The sequence below is a fragment of the Cervus canadensis genome, chromosome X (assembly GCF_019320065.1).
Source record: "Cervus canadensis isolate Bull #8, Minnesota chromosome X, ASM1932006v1, whole genome shotgun sequence".
Lineage (NCBI taxonomy): Eukaryota > Metazoa > Chordata > Mammalia > Artiodactyla > Cervidae > Cervus > Cervus canadensis.
This window is the reverse complement of record NC_057419.1, coordinates 133,137,969-133,155,049: the sequence shown is the minus strand read 5'-3', so window position 1 is coordinate 133,155,049 and position 17,081 is coordinate 133,137,969. Positions and strand designations below refer to the sequence as shown.

General features: G+C 41.8%; 1 protein-coding gene across 3 annotated transcripts in view; it reads left to right on the top strand.

Moving 5' to 3' along the window:
* GRIA3 (glutamate ionotropic receptor AMPA type subunit 3) overlaps positions 1–17,081 on the top strand; it is a 288,598-nt gene that overhangs the window by 58,988 nt on the left and 212,529 nt on the right. The window lies entirely within an intron of this gene.

Below are 17,081 nucleotides of genomic sequence, written 5' to 3'. Positions count from 1 at the left end.
ATAATATACATGTTTTGATGCTGTTCTCTCTAAACATCCCACCCTCACATTGGAATGGTAGAGATTTGGGAAATGGCACCCCAGGATGGGGATGCAGCATGAACAAGTGCTCAGCAGCAGGAATCAGAAGGATGTCAGGAACAGAAAGACCAACTGGGATGGGGCAGAAAGTTCCTACTGGAGAGTTGTGGGAGATGCTTTGAGGTAGATCATAAGCTCTAGTGATGGAGGACCACTGCATAGAAAACAAATATGCACTATTTACTGAGCACCTACTATGTACAGCTCTGGGTACCATGTTTTTCTAATGTGAATTCCAGGCTGATGGGTTTGGACGATATCTGACAGGCAATAGGAAGTCAAGGGCCCAGTTACTGGGTCCCAGTACCTAAAACAAGACAGAGAGTGTATTCAGTTACCTCATTCACATGTCCCTAGCCAACCCCTGAGTACTTATTGGAGTGTTTTTACGACTGAATATGCAGCTTCTCTCCAGCAATGCCATTGTCATCCACAAAAATGAAGCCTTTAATTTTGCATGGCGTTGCACAAAGAGAATCACAGAGGCCTAAATTCCTCTTCCTCTTGGAGCAAACGGATCACTCTGCCATGGTCAGGTGTACTCACTGGCAGCATATAAAAGTCACAAGTTTAATACATGACCGAACAGCAAAGCGCTAGAGGGGGCTGTGTACTCTGTCTCCAGTTGAAACTGCATTCTACAAGTTACATGTGTTTACTTAATTCTAGCTATTTCTAGCTATTTTTAGTCAGATTCTTCCCCATGGAGCAAGTTACACTTCGGGAGACACAGTCTTACTTTCAAACCACTGAAGAAGCATCTGCAGGGGCTGTGAAGAGGACCCAGCTGTTCTATATTGCTGCAAGAAGTTAGATCCCCTTTGAATGAGACTCTGCACCAGCAGTTTCTCTTCTCAGCTGATACACGGATTGAGTTCCAAAGGGAGACGTGTAATGTGGCCCGTATACAGGTAGCCTGGGAACGAGAACTGGCCCATGAAGTCCACAGGCTCTGGCATTGCCCACCCCCCGGCGTGCTCATGGCTCTCACCGTCTCAGCTCCAGAGTTCAGCGACACACGTTTCCTAATCACTCCCATCTGAGATTCCACCAACAGAGATTCCACCAACTCCATCCCCAGGTGGCCATTCAATGGGACTCCAGCTGGATGGCAAGGGGGGGTGAGTTCACATGGAGGCTTGAAGGGTCAGGAGAGGAGGGATGCATTGGGCAAATAGAAGAAGGAATAAGATGGGATTTTTGCAGGAGGCAATAAGGAGTGAGGACATAAATGTAGATCAAACCAGTACTAGACTTGGAACAAAGCATGGAGCTGTGGGTGTGAGGTGGTAAAGAAATATATTTGAGAGACTTCCCTGGTAGTCCAGTAGTTGGGACTCTGCCCTTCTACTGCTGGGGGCATGGGTTCAATCCCTGGTCAAGAAGCTAAGATCCTGCATGGCCAAAAAATAAAATAAAAAAACAAACAGCAACAACCCCCTACCCCCAAAAAACCCTATCACTTAAAAAAATACATTTGACTTAAAGACCCACAACATACATGCATATATTTGATAACCAAAACAAATGTTTGATGAAACAATATTTACCCTGACTACCTGGATACATTTTGACATTTTTCTATTTTATTTCATTTATTTTTTTAAAGGCTAGGTCATGACTCATTACACTGATTTCATAAACCCACTAGTGGGTTGTGCCATGCAATTTGCAAAACACTGCTGTAGGGAAAGGAAAAGATTAGTTTTCCTTTATCTTTCCTTTCTCCCTTATCAATCATGTGTGCTGGCCGAGAACAAGTCAGAAGGGAGGCTGAAAAAAATGGGGACTGGGATAAGAGTGGTGAAGGTAATAGAGAGGGAGAAGTGGGGAAGAAACGTGAGGTCTTGCTGTCACTGGGCCAGATGTGAATGCCCTAGAACGAGGTCCTATGGAAGGGAACTTGAGAGAATTTCACAGCTCCAGCATCTAGCATGATACCTGATACTGTTCGATATAATGACAAAATACCTGCTGAATTGATACACATAAGTTAGAGGTTCTATGAATATTCAAGTCTGATCAAAACACAGTGAATATCCTGCTTTTCTTTTTGGTCTAATTAGTGGGTGTATTAGGAGTGACATTTTTTATCAATTTTTTTTAGTGCAATATAGTTGATTTATAATGTTGTGTTAGTTGAAGGGCACAGCAAAGTGATTCAGTTATACATACACATACATCTGCTCTTTTTTAGATTTTATTCCCATATAGGTCATTATAGGGTATTGAATAGGTTTCTCTGGTGGCTCCGCTGGTAAAGAATCCACCTGCAATGTGGGAGACCTGGGTTCAATCCCTGAGTTGGGAAGATCCCTTGGAGGAAGGCATGGCAACCCACTCCAATATTCTTGCCTGGAGAATCCCCATGGACAGAGGAGCCCAATGGGCTATAGTCCATGGGGTCACAAAGAGTCGGACAAGATTGAGCGACTAAACACAGCACAGAGTATTGAATAGAGTTCCCTGTGCTAATCAGTAGGTTCTCAATAGTTACCTAGTTATATATATATACACACACACACATATATATACACATATATATATATATATACACACACACACACATATATATACTAAAACTGAACTGAACTGATATATATATATATATATATATATATATATATAGCAGTGATATTTATTTAAACTTTAAACTGTCAAAATTGTTTCACATTTTGCCTAAAATAAGTTATACCTCGTGATTAATAAATAGGTTCTAACTCACTGGAAACACACACACAGTGTAGATCAGAACCTACCTTTGGCAAATAGCAGTGTTGCCTGACTTAGTTTGAATTAATCTCATAAACCAATCCACACATGCACCCCTTCCAGACCACACTGGTCATTGAACAGGGAATTTCACCACCCTGGGCTTCCCTGGTGGTTCAGATGGTAAAGAATCTGCCTGCAATGCAAGAGACCCAGGTTCAATCCCTGGGTTGGGCAGATCCCCTGGAGAACAGGATGGCAACCCACTCCAGTATTGTTGCCTGGAGAATCCCATGGACAGAGGAGCCTGGCGGGCTGCAGTCCATGGGCTCGCAAAGAGTCGGACATGACTGAGCAACTAACACACACTGTTCACCATCCTATCCCAGATAGGTAGATGTTTCAAACTTGGCAGCAGGCAATGGATGGGACAATCGAAGGCAGGAAGACTTTCCAGGGACCTTCCAACCACACTACAAGGCAGCTACCTGCTCTGCCTACACATTGGCAACTTCCATGAACTGTTAAACAATGCCCCCCACCCCACCACAAAAGGATGAAAGTTGCTAGTATGATGCCTAGAACAGAGTACTGAATAAATGCTAGTTAAATTAGAATCTAAAACACAGAATTGGGTAGGTGCAGTAGGCAACTTGAATAGGACTTACTAGACCAGCACTGTGTTGGTCATGGAAATGTACCATGTCACACTCATTGGCCAGTACATGTAGCTGTGAAGCACTAGAAATATGGGTGGTGTAACTGAAAAACAGAATCTTTCATTTCACTTCATATAAATAATTTTGATTCAAATAATCACATGTGGCTGGTGGGTACCAGATCAGACAAGACAGGTCTGGACAGTCGCTAAACATAGGAAATGCATTTTGAGCAATTACCTGTCTCTCATTAGTGCCCTGGTTAAAAAGCTGGCTCTTTTTCTAAATTAGCCCGGAGTCCTGAAATTCCTCTCTTCCAAGAGATGTCGTATTTTTTTAGGACAAAGGAAAATGAGGGGACTTAGGGTTTGGAGGATTGGAGGGTTTTGTTCTCAGACTCAAGCTATGGTACCCATAGTTCCCAATCAAAGTGCCATTAAAATAGAGAGTAGTTGGATCCTGTAATGTTGTGCAAGGGCCACTGATTGTTGCCTGCATGTCAGCCCTGTGCTTGACAGACAGCACTGACTGGACTTCTCTGACACAATATTCCACGCAGATCCACTGTCCTCCCAAACTAAGAGCAGAGAGTTATTGTCCAAAATCCAACCAGTTGAATTCAGGTTAGAAAAAGTGCCTTTAATTTAAATTTGCCCTTTTTTCCTAGAGGAAAAATGGGTTCCTTGCTCTTCAGGCTGTTGGCACATATTTGAGGGAACTAAGGCTGTATAGATTTTTTTATGCAGCAGTAAGGTGAACTGTTTTGTATAACTACCAATCTGGGTATTGTGAAGATGGCTTTTCAAGAGTTGCTTCCCATCAGGATTGCATTTGGGAAATCTTATAAGGCCGTTTAGAGTATATTTAAAGTCAACTAGGAGCCATAGATGCTAAGGACTGTAGATCCCAGGAACTGATCAGATATCAGTTATTCCACTCTTAAAATGGAAAAGCCATTTGCTTTCTGACAACAAAGGGCAACGAATCAGTTTTCTGACCTTAGGTAATGACACACTGCTTGAGATAGAGGATAGAAAGGAGTAGTTGCTCAATTATTCTGGTGCTTCATTCTTTACCAGGAAGTATTTCTCTGTCTATTCTTAGTTTCCTTTTTTTTTTTCTACTTCTGCCCCATAAAACTCAATAATAACTAGTAAAGATGTATGGTCAGAGATAATAATACCAGGAGAAAAGAAAATCATTCCAGTTATTTTTTTTCCCTGAATTTCAGACCTGTGAAGATGTCTGAAGAACAAAGATCAGTAGTAAGAGTTATTTATATTGCCTAAACTGTAAGAGTATTAAAGATACTTTTGGAGCAGACTGAAGAATTCTACCCGGTGTACTTATTAACCTAGTTGTTGTCATTCTGGAAACCATAGGGGTAAAGAATAAAGTAGCATGGCAATTGATTCTGTCCTTGACCCTCTCTTCTTCAGAATTTTTGCCAACAATTTGGATAATGCCACCCAAAGCAGGCTGATAGAAATTTGTAGATGACACGTAACTGGAAGTGATAACGAGTAATCTTGTTAACCAAATCAAGATTTAAAAGACTGGGTCAAGGAGACTCCCCTAGTAGTCCAGTAGTCAAGACTCTGTGCTTCCCCTGCAGGGAGCATAGGTTCAATTGCTGGTTGGGGAACTAAGATCCCACATATCATGCAGCATGGCCAAAAAAAAAAAAAAATTAATTTGAAAAAAAAAAAGACTGGGTCAAAGCCATAAGGACATTTTAAAAGGGGGAAATGTGTAAAAAAAAAAAATTAACAGCACATATCCAAGGTTAGGGGAAGCCTGGCTTGGCAGAAGTTCCTAAACAAAATACCTGGGATATAAATTCAAGACAACAACATAAGAGGAGGTTCCATACAATTCTACAGTGGATGGGGAAAAATAAAATCAATGCTATCCTAGGCAGGACTGATAAATACATGATGTCTAGTCCAAAATAGGCAGTGAGAAGGCATCAGTTCGCTGTCTTCTGAATGGGTTCAACCTCACTGGCAGTGTGGTGCTCAGTTTCAGACATCCGTCTCTTAAGAGTGACACTTAAGAAACTGAAACACGTCAGGAGGAAGGTGGTCAGAGTGGTGAAGGCCTGGGATCTGCGACATACATATGAAGTGCCAGGAGTGATTAGCCTGAATAAGAGAAGGCACAGGTAGGTGGGAAATACATCTTCAGATGTTTGAAGGCCTGCCATTAGAAGAGAGAGTAGATATTTCGGTAAGCCTCAGACAAAAAGGAACCTTAGGTGGTGAAAGTTACAGAGAGGTAGATATATGCTCAATGTAATAAGGAAATGTCTTATCACAAGAGCTATCTAAATGTAGAATGCACTACTTTGGAAAAAGTGGTGAGCTCACCATCAGCAGCCGTGTTCAGGATGAGATGGAATGCCCACCTGTCAATCAAACTATAGCTAGCTAGCTAACTAATCATCGCTCAGTCATGTTTGCCTCTTTGCGACCCCATGGACTGTATAGTCCATGGAATTCTTTGGGCTAGAATACTGGAGTGGATAGCCATTCCCTTCTCCAGGGGATCTTCCCAACCCAGGTATCGAATCCAGGTCTCCCACACTGCAGGCAGATTCTTGACCAGTTGAGCCACAGGGGAAGCCCAATCAAACTATAGAGGGGCTCTTTGCATTGTAAACACCTATAGGGTGACCCCAGCCATCACACTCCACATTGAGAATGTGATGCTAAGGAATTCAAACAGAATGGCAAATAAAAGCTTGTCTTGCTGACTGACAGTGGACCTAAACGATTTATTATGTTTATATGGCTTTGGTTTTAGTTATGAAGTATTCCAAGCATGCATAACAGATAACCATTAATTAACTTTTAAGAATAAGTTTGGTTTAGGGGCCAAGCTCACCCTCCCCTCAGCCCAGCATAGGCTGCAAAATTAAAGACAGTGGCGCTCCAGTGCTATGTGGCATGATATCGAACTTGAGGCTCTTATCTGTCAATGCATCGTCAGAGTTCATCACTTTCCTGCCCAGCTTTAGAAATTGTTTCATTGACTGTGACTGGATCACTGGATCCATTAGTTTTTCAATTAAGAGTTGTGCTAAAATCCCATGTAAAATGAGTTGCAAGTCAAGACAGGCCCCTGACAACTTTAGATGATTGATGGAGACACGTAGGTGAATAGCAGAGATGGAGGCTGGGAAGAATGAAGATTCTGTTGAGCTATTTGTTATGGAGATGATAAGCACTGGGAGTTGAGAACCAATAGCACTTACTCACTGACACTTAGATAGCAGCTTTTGTAATATTTCAAAGGAGAGTTTCAGCTATTATTTCCATTCTCAGCACATCCCTGTGAAGTGGGCAGGACAGGTATTAGTTCTCCTGGCTGACAAATAACAGACCTGAAGCCCAGTGAGCTAACCGGCCCCAGACCACACAGCAAATTAAGAGACCGACCCATATAAAGACACATTGCAGAGGCTTACCCTGGCAGTCCAGTGGTTAAGACTCTGCACTTCCAATGCAGGGGCACGGGTTCAATCTCTGATCAGGGAACTAAGATCCCACATGCTGTGTGGCATGGCCAAAAACAAACAAACAAACAAAACCCACTGCAGTGCAAACATACTGAGAGATAATTTTTAAAATAATATTAAGAGCAGATACTATTTATCAATAGAGCACAAACTTCTATGAGAGCCACATACTTTGCTCATCTTCATTTAATCCACACAATGTTATGGGGTAGGTATTATCAGTCTAATGGTTATAGATTTGTAAATGAGGTTTGGAGAGTTTAAATAACCAGCCCAAATTCAGTCATTTGACCTCAAAAATAAACTCCAGTTTTTTTCACATCCATTGCCACAACTCAAATCTAGAATACTTTTGTCTCTCATTTAGACTGTAGGAAAGTATCTCAAATGTTCTCCCTGCTTTCATTGACACCCTCTTAAGTTTACTGTCCATACACCAGCCAGATAAATCTTTAAAAAATATAAATCTGCTCATGGGATAACAATGGACAAAGTGCTTCCATGATTTCCCCCTGTTGTCCTTAGAATAAAATCAAAATTCCTTACCAGTATCCTACAAGGTCCTTCACAGTTGGGTCCCTGCCTCTTACCAGACTCTTCTTGTAGCTCCTCCTTACTGGCCACACTTCAGTCAGGCTAGTCGTCTTTCAGTGCCTCGAGTACATCAAATGCTATCCTCCATCTGGTTCTCAGAAAGTGCTATTTTCTCTGCCTGGGATGCTCTTCTACTCTCAGGCATCAGCTCACATGTCACATGGTCTTTCCCCTTGACCTCATCTAAATTAAAGTCACCTTGTCACATAGCCTCATAGCACTCTAATACCTTTCCTTCTTAGTACTTAGTACATGGTAATCACAGATCGGTATGATTCTTTTATTACTGTTTGCTTCCAATACTAGATTGTAAGCACCATGAGGACAGAGGTCGAATCTGTTTTGCTCACTGCTGTATCCCAGAACACAGACAGTGTTTGTCACTCAAGAGCACTCAACATTTCATTTGATGAATGAATAAACAAAAAAATTTAAACTCATGAGCTCCAGCCCTTAACCACATGTCTTGATATAAAAGGGCCTAAAAAGCATCTCCTTACCCCAACCCAACTCAGCACTTCTCCTGCCATTTCTGACATTGCTAGGGAAGGGTAGTTTGCACTTAAGAGTTGAAAAAAAGATGAATGTTCCAAAATATGTGTGTTCATATGTTAATGTGTACATTTGCAAGTGGCTATATTCAAGTAGGATCAAATGTTGATAATGAGTGTTTTCTTTGCCAGCATTGAGATACATGCCATGTAATTGCAAAAATAACTAGTTAGACTGTCAGAAGGCAGGATACTCCTGAGAGCAGAACAAAATGTTCAAGAGAATTAACCCAAAGATGATAATTAAACCGTGGAATCATCAGCTGGAGAATGGGTTGACACCTTGTTCTGACTTTGGAACCTATAAGCACCCAACTGTGGTTACTAGAACCCAAGACCAAAGGATGTTCAAGCAGACTGGAAGGCTGATCTGTATGAACCCAGAGAAAGGATGAGCTGGCTTCTACCCCACCCCAACCCTTCCTTTACCTAATTCTTCCTCTCTTACATCCCCAGGTTAAACACGAATAGTCAATTTTAGGGCAAGACCAGGGAAGCACCGACCTATATAGTGGACTTTGTAGAGTCCGCACTTCCTAATTTTCATCATTAAAATAACTGATGGGATTACCTCAATATGCATGCCTTTTCACTAGGGTAAAGCCTTGTTCTCTGTGGACAGGGAGTCATAACCAAATCCTGTGGATATCAGAGGATGGAGGAGGCAGATGGGAACGGGGTGACAATGCTGCCAAGGGATATTTACCGCTATTTTCAGGCATTTAGGGGCTTCCCTGGTGGCTCAGCTGGTAATGAATCCGCCTGCAATGTGGGAGACCTGGGTTTGATCCCTGGGTTGGGAAGATCCCCTGGAGAAGGGAAAGGCTACCCACTCTAGTATTCTGGCCTGGAGAATTCCATGGACTGTATAGCCCATGGGGTCACAAAGAGTCAGACATGGATGAGCTACTTTCACTTCACTTCACTTCAGTCATTTAGGGTTGTCACAATTGGTGGGTGGTGGTAGCGCTGCTGACATCTAATGGGTAAAGGCCAGGGATGCTGCTAAATATCGTATAATGCACAGGGCAGTCCCCACAACAGAGAATCATCCAGTCCCAAATGCCAATAGCACGGTGGTTGAGAAGGAACAGATCTGTGATGGTGCATGGGAGTGAGAAATAACGCACTGAGTGTGTGATTGCCATGAAGGCCTCTAGGTGGCGCTGTTTTATGAGGTCAGAAATGTGGATCTGGAACTCAGGAGTGTGTCTGAAGCTAGAGGCACCTATTTAGAATTCATTCACATGAAGGTAGTGAGATGAGACCCTCCCCCTTCTCTGCCTGGCACATACCAGGAACTCCACAAATACTTGTTGAATGAAAAAGAGAAACCTTTAGAGTAAGAAGAAAAGAGGTCCAAAGACAAAAATGTTTGGACACATTTTCATCGAGGTGATGGACTAGGAGGAAACTGAAAAGGAGCCATAAGGATGGAAGAGCCAGCAGACTTTAATGCTCTTGAAAGCGGAGAGGGAAATTTCAAGGGGGAGGATGTGGCCAACAATGTCAAATGCTGCTCAGCAGTCAAGTCGAATAATGTCAGTGCACAGAGTTGGATTTGGCAGTGAGCAGGTCATCATCCAACTTGAGAGAGCAGGTTCAGTTGAGTGATGGGGCAGAAGGTAGGTTGCAGATGCAGAGGGGTGCTAGGTCCTCATCATCCCATCATTAGTAATGATGGTAAAGAAGGAGTTGGAATGATGGCTTCTGGAAGTGGCAGGGATTTAGGAGGAGGTGGAATCTTTTAGCAGAGTTTTAGCCTGGCAGGAAGAAGGCAGCCTAATAAGAATAAAGGCACACACTTGAATAGCTAATAGCCCTTATGGATCTCTTGAGTATGTCAATTGTATTTTTGAGCTTCCTATAAAAGTAAGCAGAGGGCATGTGGAATTGGGACTCGATGTATCATGTGGCATTCAAGAGGCCCAAGAGGTAAACTGAGGTTCAATTTAAGGAAGCGCTCCCTTGTAATGAGAGCTGCCCCGCAAGGAAAGCTCTGCCTGTGAGTAATGAGCTCCCATGTCACTGGAAGTATTCAAAGAGAGGTAACACAGCCTCACAGGAGGTGGGTCCTGTGCTGAATTGGAAATTATATCAGATTCTTAGTATCCAAACTTCTGGACTTTTTAGATCCATAAATGTTTTAAGGGTGTTAAAAGGGTGAGTGGAGTATAGATTGATCTAGAGAGTCAGCAACGTTTAACTTTTGCTGTGTTAAGTGTATTATTTACTACTATAACAAATTACCACAAATTTAGCATCTTAAAAAAGCACAAGTTTATTATCTTCCAGCTCTGTAGGTCAGATCAAGGTGTTGGCATGGCAGCATCCCTGTCCAGAGGCTCTAAAAGGGAATTCATTTTCTTGCCTTTCCCAAGGCAAGACACCACCTACTTTCCCAAGGTAGACACCACCTACTTTCATAGCCCCCTCCATCTCTATTCATAGTCGTGGCTGGTCAAGTCTTTTTCATATCACATCACTCTGATACTGACTCTTTTTTCAACTTCTGTCTTCCACATTTACATTGGGCCACGCAGATAATCCAGGATAATCTCACTATTTTAAAGTCAACTGATTAGCAACCTTAATTCTATTGGCAGCCTTAATTCCTCTCTACCATGTAACCTAATTCACAGATTTTGGGGATTAAGACATGGACATCTTTGGGGACACAATTATTTGGTCTGCTGCAAAGAAGGCATATATATCCATGTAAATTCATATATATACATACATATATATGTGTATATATATATATGTACATATACATATAAATTTGTATATATGTGTATGTATATATATTTGAATGTATATATATATGAGTGGTATCATAAACGTCATCATTATTTCAGAAAAGAAAGGACTCTACATACAACACTCAGACAATAGAAATGATACAGAGAAAAAGACTATTTTTCCTAAAAAAGAACAGTTGTCAACCTTCCCCCAACACACACACACACACACACACACACACGGATATTTCACCAGACTGGAAACTTCACTGTGGACCAGCATCATAGCTTTAGAAAATACTGGACTCCATGATCTTCCATCTCTAAGCTTCCTTGATCCCCTGGAATTCAGTGTACTGTGGTATTATTACCTAGAGAACCTTCTTGTGGTATATCTGTACTGGTTCCTCCATAGCTATGTTTTTCTTCTTCCTGCTTGTTTCAAATGTGATCATTAAGTCAGCAAGAGACTTCAGTTTCCTTTTTTCCCCCAATTCAAAAGTCTATGGAAAGTGTTCTGTAAATGATATGGAATATTGTTATTCTGATCTTTGGGATAATCAAGTTGTTTGACATTTTTGTAATGAGGCCTTTTGAAATATGGGTGGTGTAATTAGCTGCCACACTGTACATTCTCAATACCTGTCCCGACCCTACAGACTTGGGGACTGTAAATAAAAGTGTGACAGCTGGCTCCAGCCTTGCTTGTCACTCAACACCGAGGGGAACACAGCCGGTGAGCTACAGTAGACTCCCCAGGAATCCAGAATGTAGTCAGAAATGACGTCTTCAACTAAAAGAATTTGCTGTTTTGCTAGGAGGAAGAGATGGAGACAGGTATTCTTAGCAAGCAGACAATCATGATATTTCATACTGGGAAGCCATGGAGGCCCCGAGTGGAGACAGCATTTTACCAGCACAAGGGAATTATATAGGGGGAAGAGTCAGAGGACAAAGTCAAATTAGCAGGGTTTGTCCTGAACCCATGACTACCCAGAAGTGACCCAGGAGTGAGAACAGGAAAGAGCACTGAAGAAATGTCTAGCGAAGGTGAAAGAGAAGAAAAACTGGGCTTCCTGGGTACTTAGTGTGAAGTCAAGGGCAGTGGTTGCTGCAGGAGGTGTAACCTGATGGGGTCAACAGAGTGCAAAGTAAAGAGTTGGCAAGAGAAAAGAAACACAAAATAAACCACTTAGTTGCCAAGTATATGCTAAGCACCATGTATTTCCCCTGTTCCATTTCATTTACTCCTCACTCCATGACAATAACCAAGTCACATTTATAACTAAGACATACTTTACCTTTTACTTATCTCATTTCTTACCCTCTTTTCCCCTCACTAGTACACATGTTTTGGGAGGACAGGATCAATTTTCTCTCCTGTATCTCCTATTACCTATAATGGTACCAGCACATAGTAGATGCTCCACAACTATTTGTTGCATGAATAAATAGCTAGCATTAAGCGAGTATCTCTTACATGCCAGGTACTGTTATAGATAGATGCTTCCCATGAATGGAGACATTTTGACTTTCACAACCAATGCTGAGACAGGCACTATTATCTCATTTTTACAGATGAAGAAACTGGGTCAGAAACAGAGATATTAAATAATTTGCCTAATAAGTGATGAATTCAGGATTTCACCCTAAAGGATCCAACTCTAGAACCTGCCTTCATAATCTCTATCCTATACTGAGGCTCACAGAGTTTAAGTCATGCAGCCTAAGATTGGTAGAGCCATAACCAGAAGTAAAGTCCACCTGCCTCAAAAGCTTTTGCCCCTTCCTTTTACGCTTCATGGCTTCGTAAAGACTGCCAAGACAGCTATTTCTTCCATCGTTATTTTACCAGGGACTAGTCTCCTGAGATAAATACATGGGTGTGGTTCATTAACGATTCAGATAAAGATAACACACATTGCCCCAAAGAATCACAAGTCCCCAAAGATCACCCACCAATCTGCCACCTGTTCTCACTGATATTTGAGGCTGGAGGGAACTGAGAGCAGCAGCTGGCAGATGAGTCACGGGAAACCCCTGGTGGATCCGTCTATGCGGAGAGCTAGGTATTGTGGGTAAGTCACTTTCACGCCAGGCAAATCCTGACCCATGCTGCCCGAGATAGCACTGGAGTAGGGATGGCGTGGAGATGCTGATAAAGCAATTCTGAGAGACTGGTTCATAATTCATTGCATGACCTTGTGCAAGACACTTCCTCGCCTTGTGTCAGTTTCTTTAGGCTAGGGAGGCATCAATGGGACTCTGTGTTGAAGCAGAAAAGATATTCACTATACCTCTTATCTACTGGACCTTGCCACATAAAAGTTCACCTGGAGAAAAGATTCTACACTAAAAAATTTGCTTGAAAAGACAGTGAATGACAGAGTATTTAAGTTTCTTCTGTTTCAAACATTCTAAGGACCTAGAAACATAGACACTATCCCTTGGCTCAGCTCAGTGTACTATTCAGCCCTACTTTCTGCAGCCAAGAAGGGACCTTCTGCCCCGCTCACAGGTCCCTTATGCCCCAGCTTCCCTCAGTGGCTATTACCCCTGTCCTCGTGTGGCAGTTGTCTTCCCCACTGGGCCTTCTGCTTATGTTACTTGCACATGTTGAGACACAGCAAGTATAACTATGCACAGTAGTATTTGCAGGACAGCTGCACCTCTGTTTTATCCAAAAGGAAGATGAACCTATTTGCAGGCAGGAATAGAGAGGCAGATGTAGAGAACAGACATATGGACACGGGGTGGGGAGGGAAGGGTGGTTCAAACTGGGAGAGCAGCATTGACATATATATGCTACCACGTGTAAAATAAATAGCCAGTGGGAAGCTGTTGTGTAGCACAAGCTCAACTCGGTGCTCTGTGATGACCTAGAGGGGTGGGATGGGAGGGTGGGAGGCCCCAGAGGGAGGGGATATATGTGTACATATAGCTGATTCACGCTTTGTACAGCAGAAACTAACATGATATTGTAAAGCGTTTATACTCTAAGAAAAAAAAGGAATAGAACACTTACTGATTTTTTCCTAACATGCATCTTGTTGATGTCCATCGCCATGTGTCTGCCTGTTAGACCACAGTAGCTGAGTGTTCTCTGAAAGGTGCCACTGATCTACAATATAACGCTCCTAGGTCTCTCACCTGAGCCAGGCTGAAGCTGTAAGCTTAGTTTGGAATTTTTTAAATTGTCACTGGGCTCCCTCACACCTGCTCACTCACCCATTTTTAGAAGATCTTCCTGAGTCTTATCCTACTTGTCATTATACATAAGCTTAAAGATTTCACTGGGTGCTCCTGCCTGGAGTCTGGGTTTCACATATACAACATGACTTCCTTCTTATCAAGTTTTAAAACAAGCAAAAATAGCATTATGTTGTTTAGGTGCATCTGTGTATTTCTTTTAGAAAACCAAGCTAATGATAAATTTAAAAATTCAGTATAGTAGTTACCTCAGGGGGAGGGAGAGAATCAAAACAGGAAGATAGAACAGAGGAAGAAGACATAGGTAAAACTAAGTTATTAGTAACATCATGATTCTTGGGTTGAGTGATGGTTCTGAGTGTTCAATGTATTTTAAATAAATAAATAATGAAATGTCCATGTATAAACTAGTAATGATTAATTCTGCACCCACGAGATTCAAAAACAATGATTGCAAGAGCAATGCAAGGTTTTATTAAAAAAAAAAAAACAGAATCTATAACCTACTTTAATTTTCTGTTTCTTTCCAATATACCAGGGGCTTTTTGAAACTCTAAGAGGATCATAGCTATATGTTTGTCTCTCTCCAAGTATTTCTCCCTCAATTATTGTTCATAATTTTGCCTGGTTGGGATTTCTTTGTTGAAAAATATGTTGCATTGTATGCTAGTTGGTATAGATCTAAGAATGACTGGCTACCTCCTGAGTCATTTTGGATGAAAAGCCACGATTGATTATTCCAGTCTTCCAGTCCCATGACTGTTAATAAGACTGGATTCTTTCTAGGGCTGCCAGATAAAATTCAGGATTTTCAGTTAAATATGAATTTCAAATAAGCAAGTAATTTTTTAGTATATGTGTGAATTTGAGGCATATTTAAACTAAAAATAATTTTTTATTTATCTGAAATTCAAATTTAATTGGACATTCTATTTATCTATTTTCTAGTTATATAAATATAGATTTAATATATTTTTATTTGCCAAATCTGGAAACTCTATTTCATTCAAGCCAATAAATACTGTCCAATGTCACTGTTTGTTTTGGGTCCCAGGGAGTGTGAGTTTTGGAGTTGGACTCAGGTTCAAGTCCTGGCCCCTCCACTTAAGAGATAGAACATTTTTTAGTCTCAGAATTCTTATCTATTAAATAGAAATGATAGTAATACCTCATGAGGTTGTTGGGAATATTAAAAGAGATGATATGTATGTTTAGCACATGGGCTGGTACCTACTAAGAACTCAGTAACTGTTATCATTATTGTTGTCAATGTTATACAGAAGATTATGTGTATTGGCCAAGATTCGACCTAGTACTGCAAAATTCTACATTGACAGGATGAATTTGGAAATGGGACTCTCCTTCATGTCTCCTTTGGTGATGATTAAGACAAAGTGCCATCTAGCCACTTTCTTTTTGTTTCAGAATACTTCTTTTGGCCCCATGTCATGAAATGCTCCAGGTTCATTCTCTAGTTGATTTTTCCTTTTAATATAAAGGCTTTTCTTGCATGTGTTTGGAGGTCACTTAGAATTCCTCAAGTTGGAAGCAATTGTCTTCCCCTAAGGAGGCCCTTGAGTGACTGATAATCACCCTTGAAATGCTACCTCAAGCCAATGAGCCATGAGTTTGGCTGATAAAAGGGAGCAAACCCTTTACATTCTCTTCTCTGATCCACCCATTCCCATCAAAACTGAACCTATCCATTTTCTTACTTGTCCTGACATCTAATCAGACATGTTAATAGCTAAAAAAAGTTTGTAATTTGGGGGAGGGGGCCCCCAAGCCATAGGCTTTTTTTCATAACTCGAAAGCTGAAAAAGTAAGCCTAACGTTGGCTTCCTAGCTGATAAGGGTGACCAAGCAGGGGCCCTTAAATCACACCACATTATCAGCTGCCTGTTCTGCCTGCTTCGCATGAATGGAAGGGAGCAGTAGTGCAAATAATCTGAAGATCATTTCCACTTGGTTTGGGAATGCACCACATGGTGCTGTTGTAGCTGATTTGCTTTGCTAATTTTGTTCTACTTACGCTAATATTGAGATTGGTTCCCATTTTTTAAGCTCATCTGGGCCTGAAGAAGGAAGATGTAGTGGTGTGACCCATTTTGAGATGGAGGAAAACTCACCACAATCATGAGGAGGACATGAACATTCTGTGTGTGGGCTACCAGGTCTAGAAGATCAAATCAAAAGGATTAAGATAGAACTTTACCTACTACACAGGGGCAGAATCGGCCCACCTACCCCATGGGCACTGAAAAGCCAGTATTCCCAATGACCTGCCCGGAATCTGCAATTCTCCTCATTATTAGTCTACATAAGAGGTGTCCATCATAACATAACTAGATAGGTAAAGCATTATGTAACCTAAGAAGGGGCTTCTCAAGTGGCTCAGTGGTAAAGAACTCGCCTGCCAATGCAGGAGACACAAGAGATGTGGGTTTGACCCCTGGGTCAGGAAGATCCCCTGGAGAAGGAAATGGCAACCCACTCCAGTATTCTTGCCTGGCAAATCCCATGGACAGAGGAGCCTGGTGGGCTGTAGTCCATGAGGTCACAAAGACTCAAACACGACTTAGTGACTAAACAACAACAACCTAAGAGGAGTAACACATTTCCATAGAAGACACATTTGCAGTTCATCTGACTAAATGACCAGTCACTATGTTACCTAGTAGAAAAGCACTGCAGGGGTGAGACACAAGATTATTCTATTGGGTTGGCCAAAAATATCGTCTGGGCTCTCCCATAACACCTTCTGGAAAAACCTGAATGAACTTTTGAGCCAACCCAATACCTTGATGGGGCCTGGGTATCCTAAGAGGCCCCTGGACAGCTACGGTGGAAGTGTGGGAGCGCTTGGTGCCTTGGGGGTGAGCTGGGAGTTTTGCTGAAGGAGGGTAAGACAACCTTCACCTCTTTGCTTCCCACATTCCTCTTAGTTTCCTGCTCATGCTGAGTTTTCTCTCATAGAGAAGATGCAACTGCATCAGATAAATTCTTCCCTTTC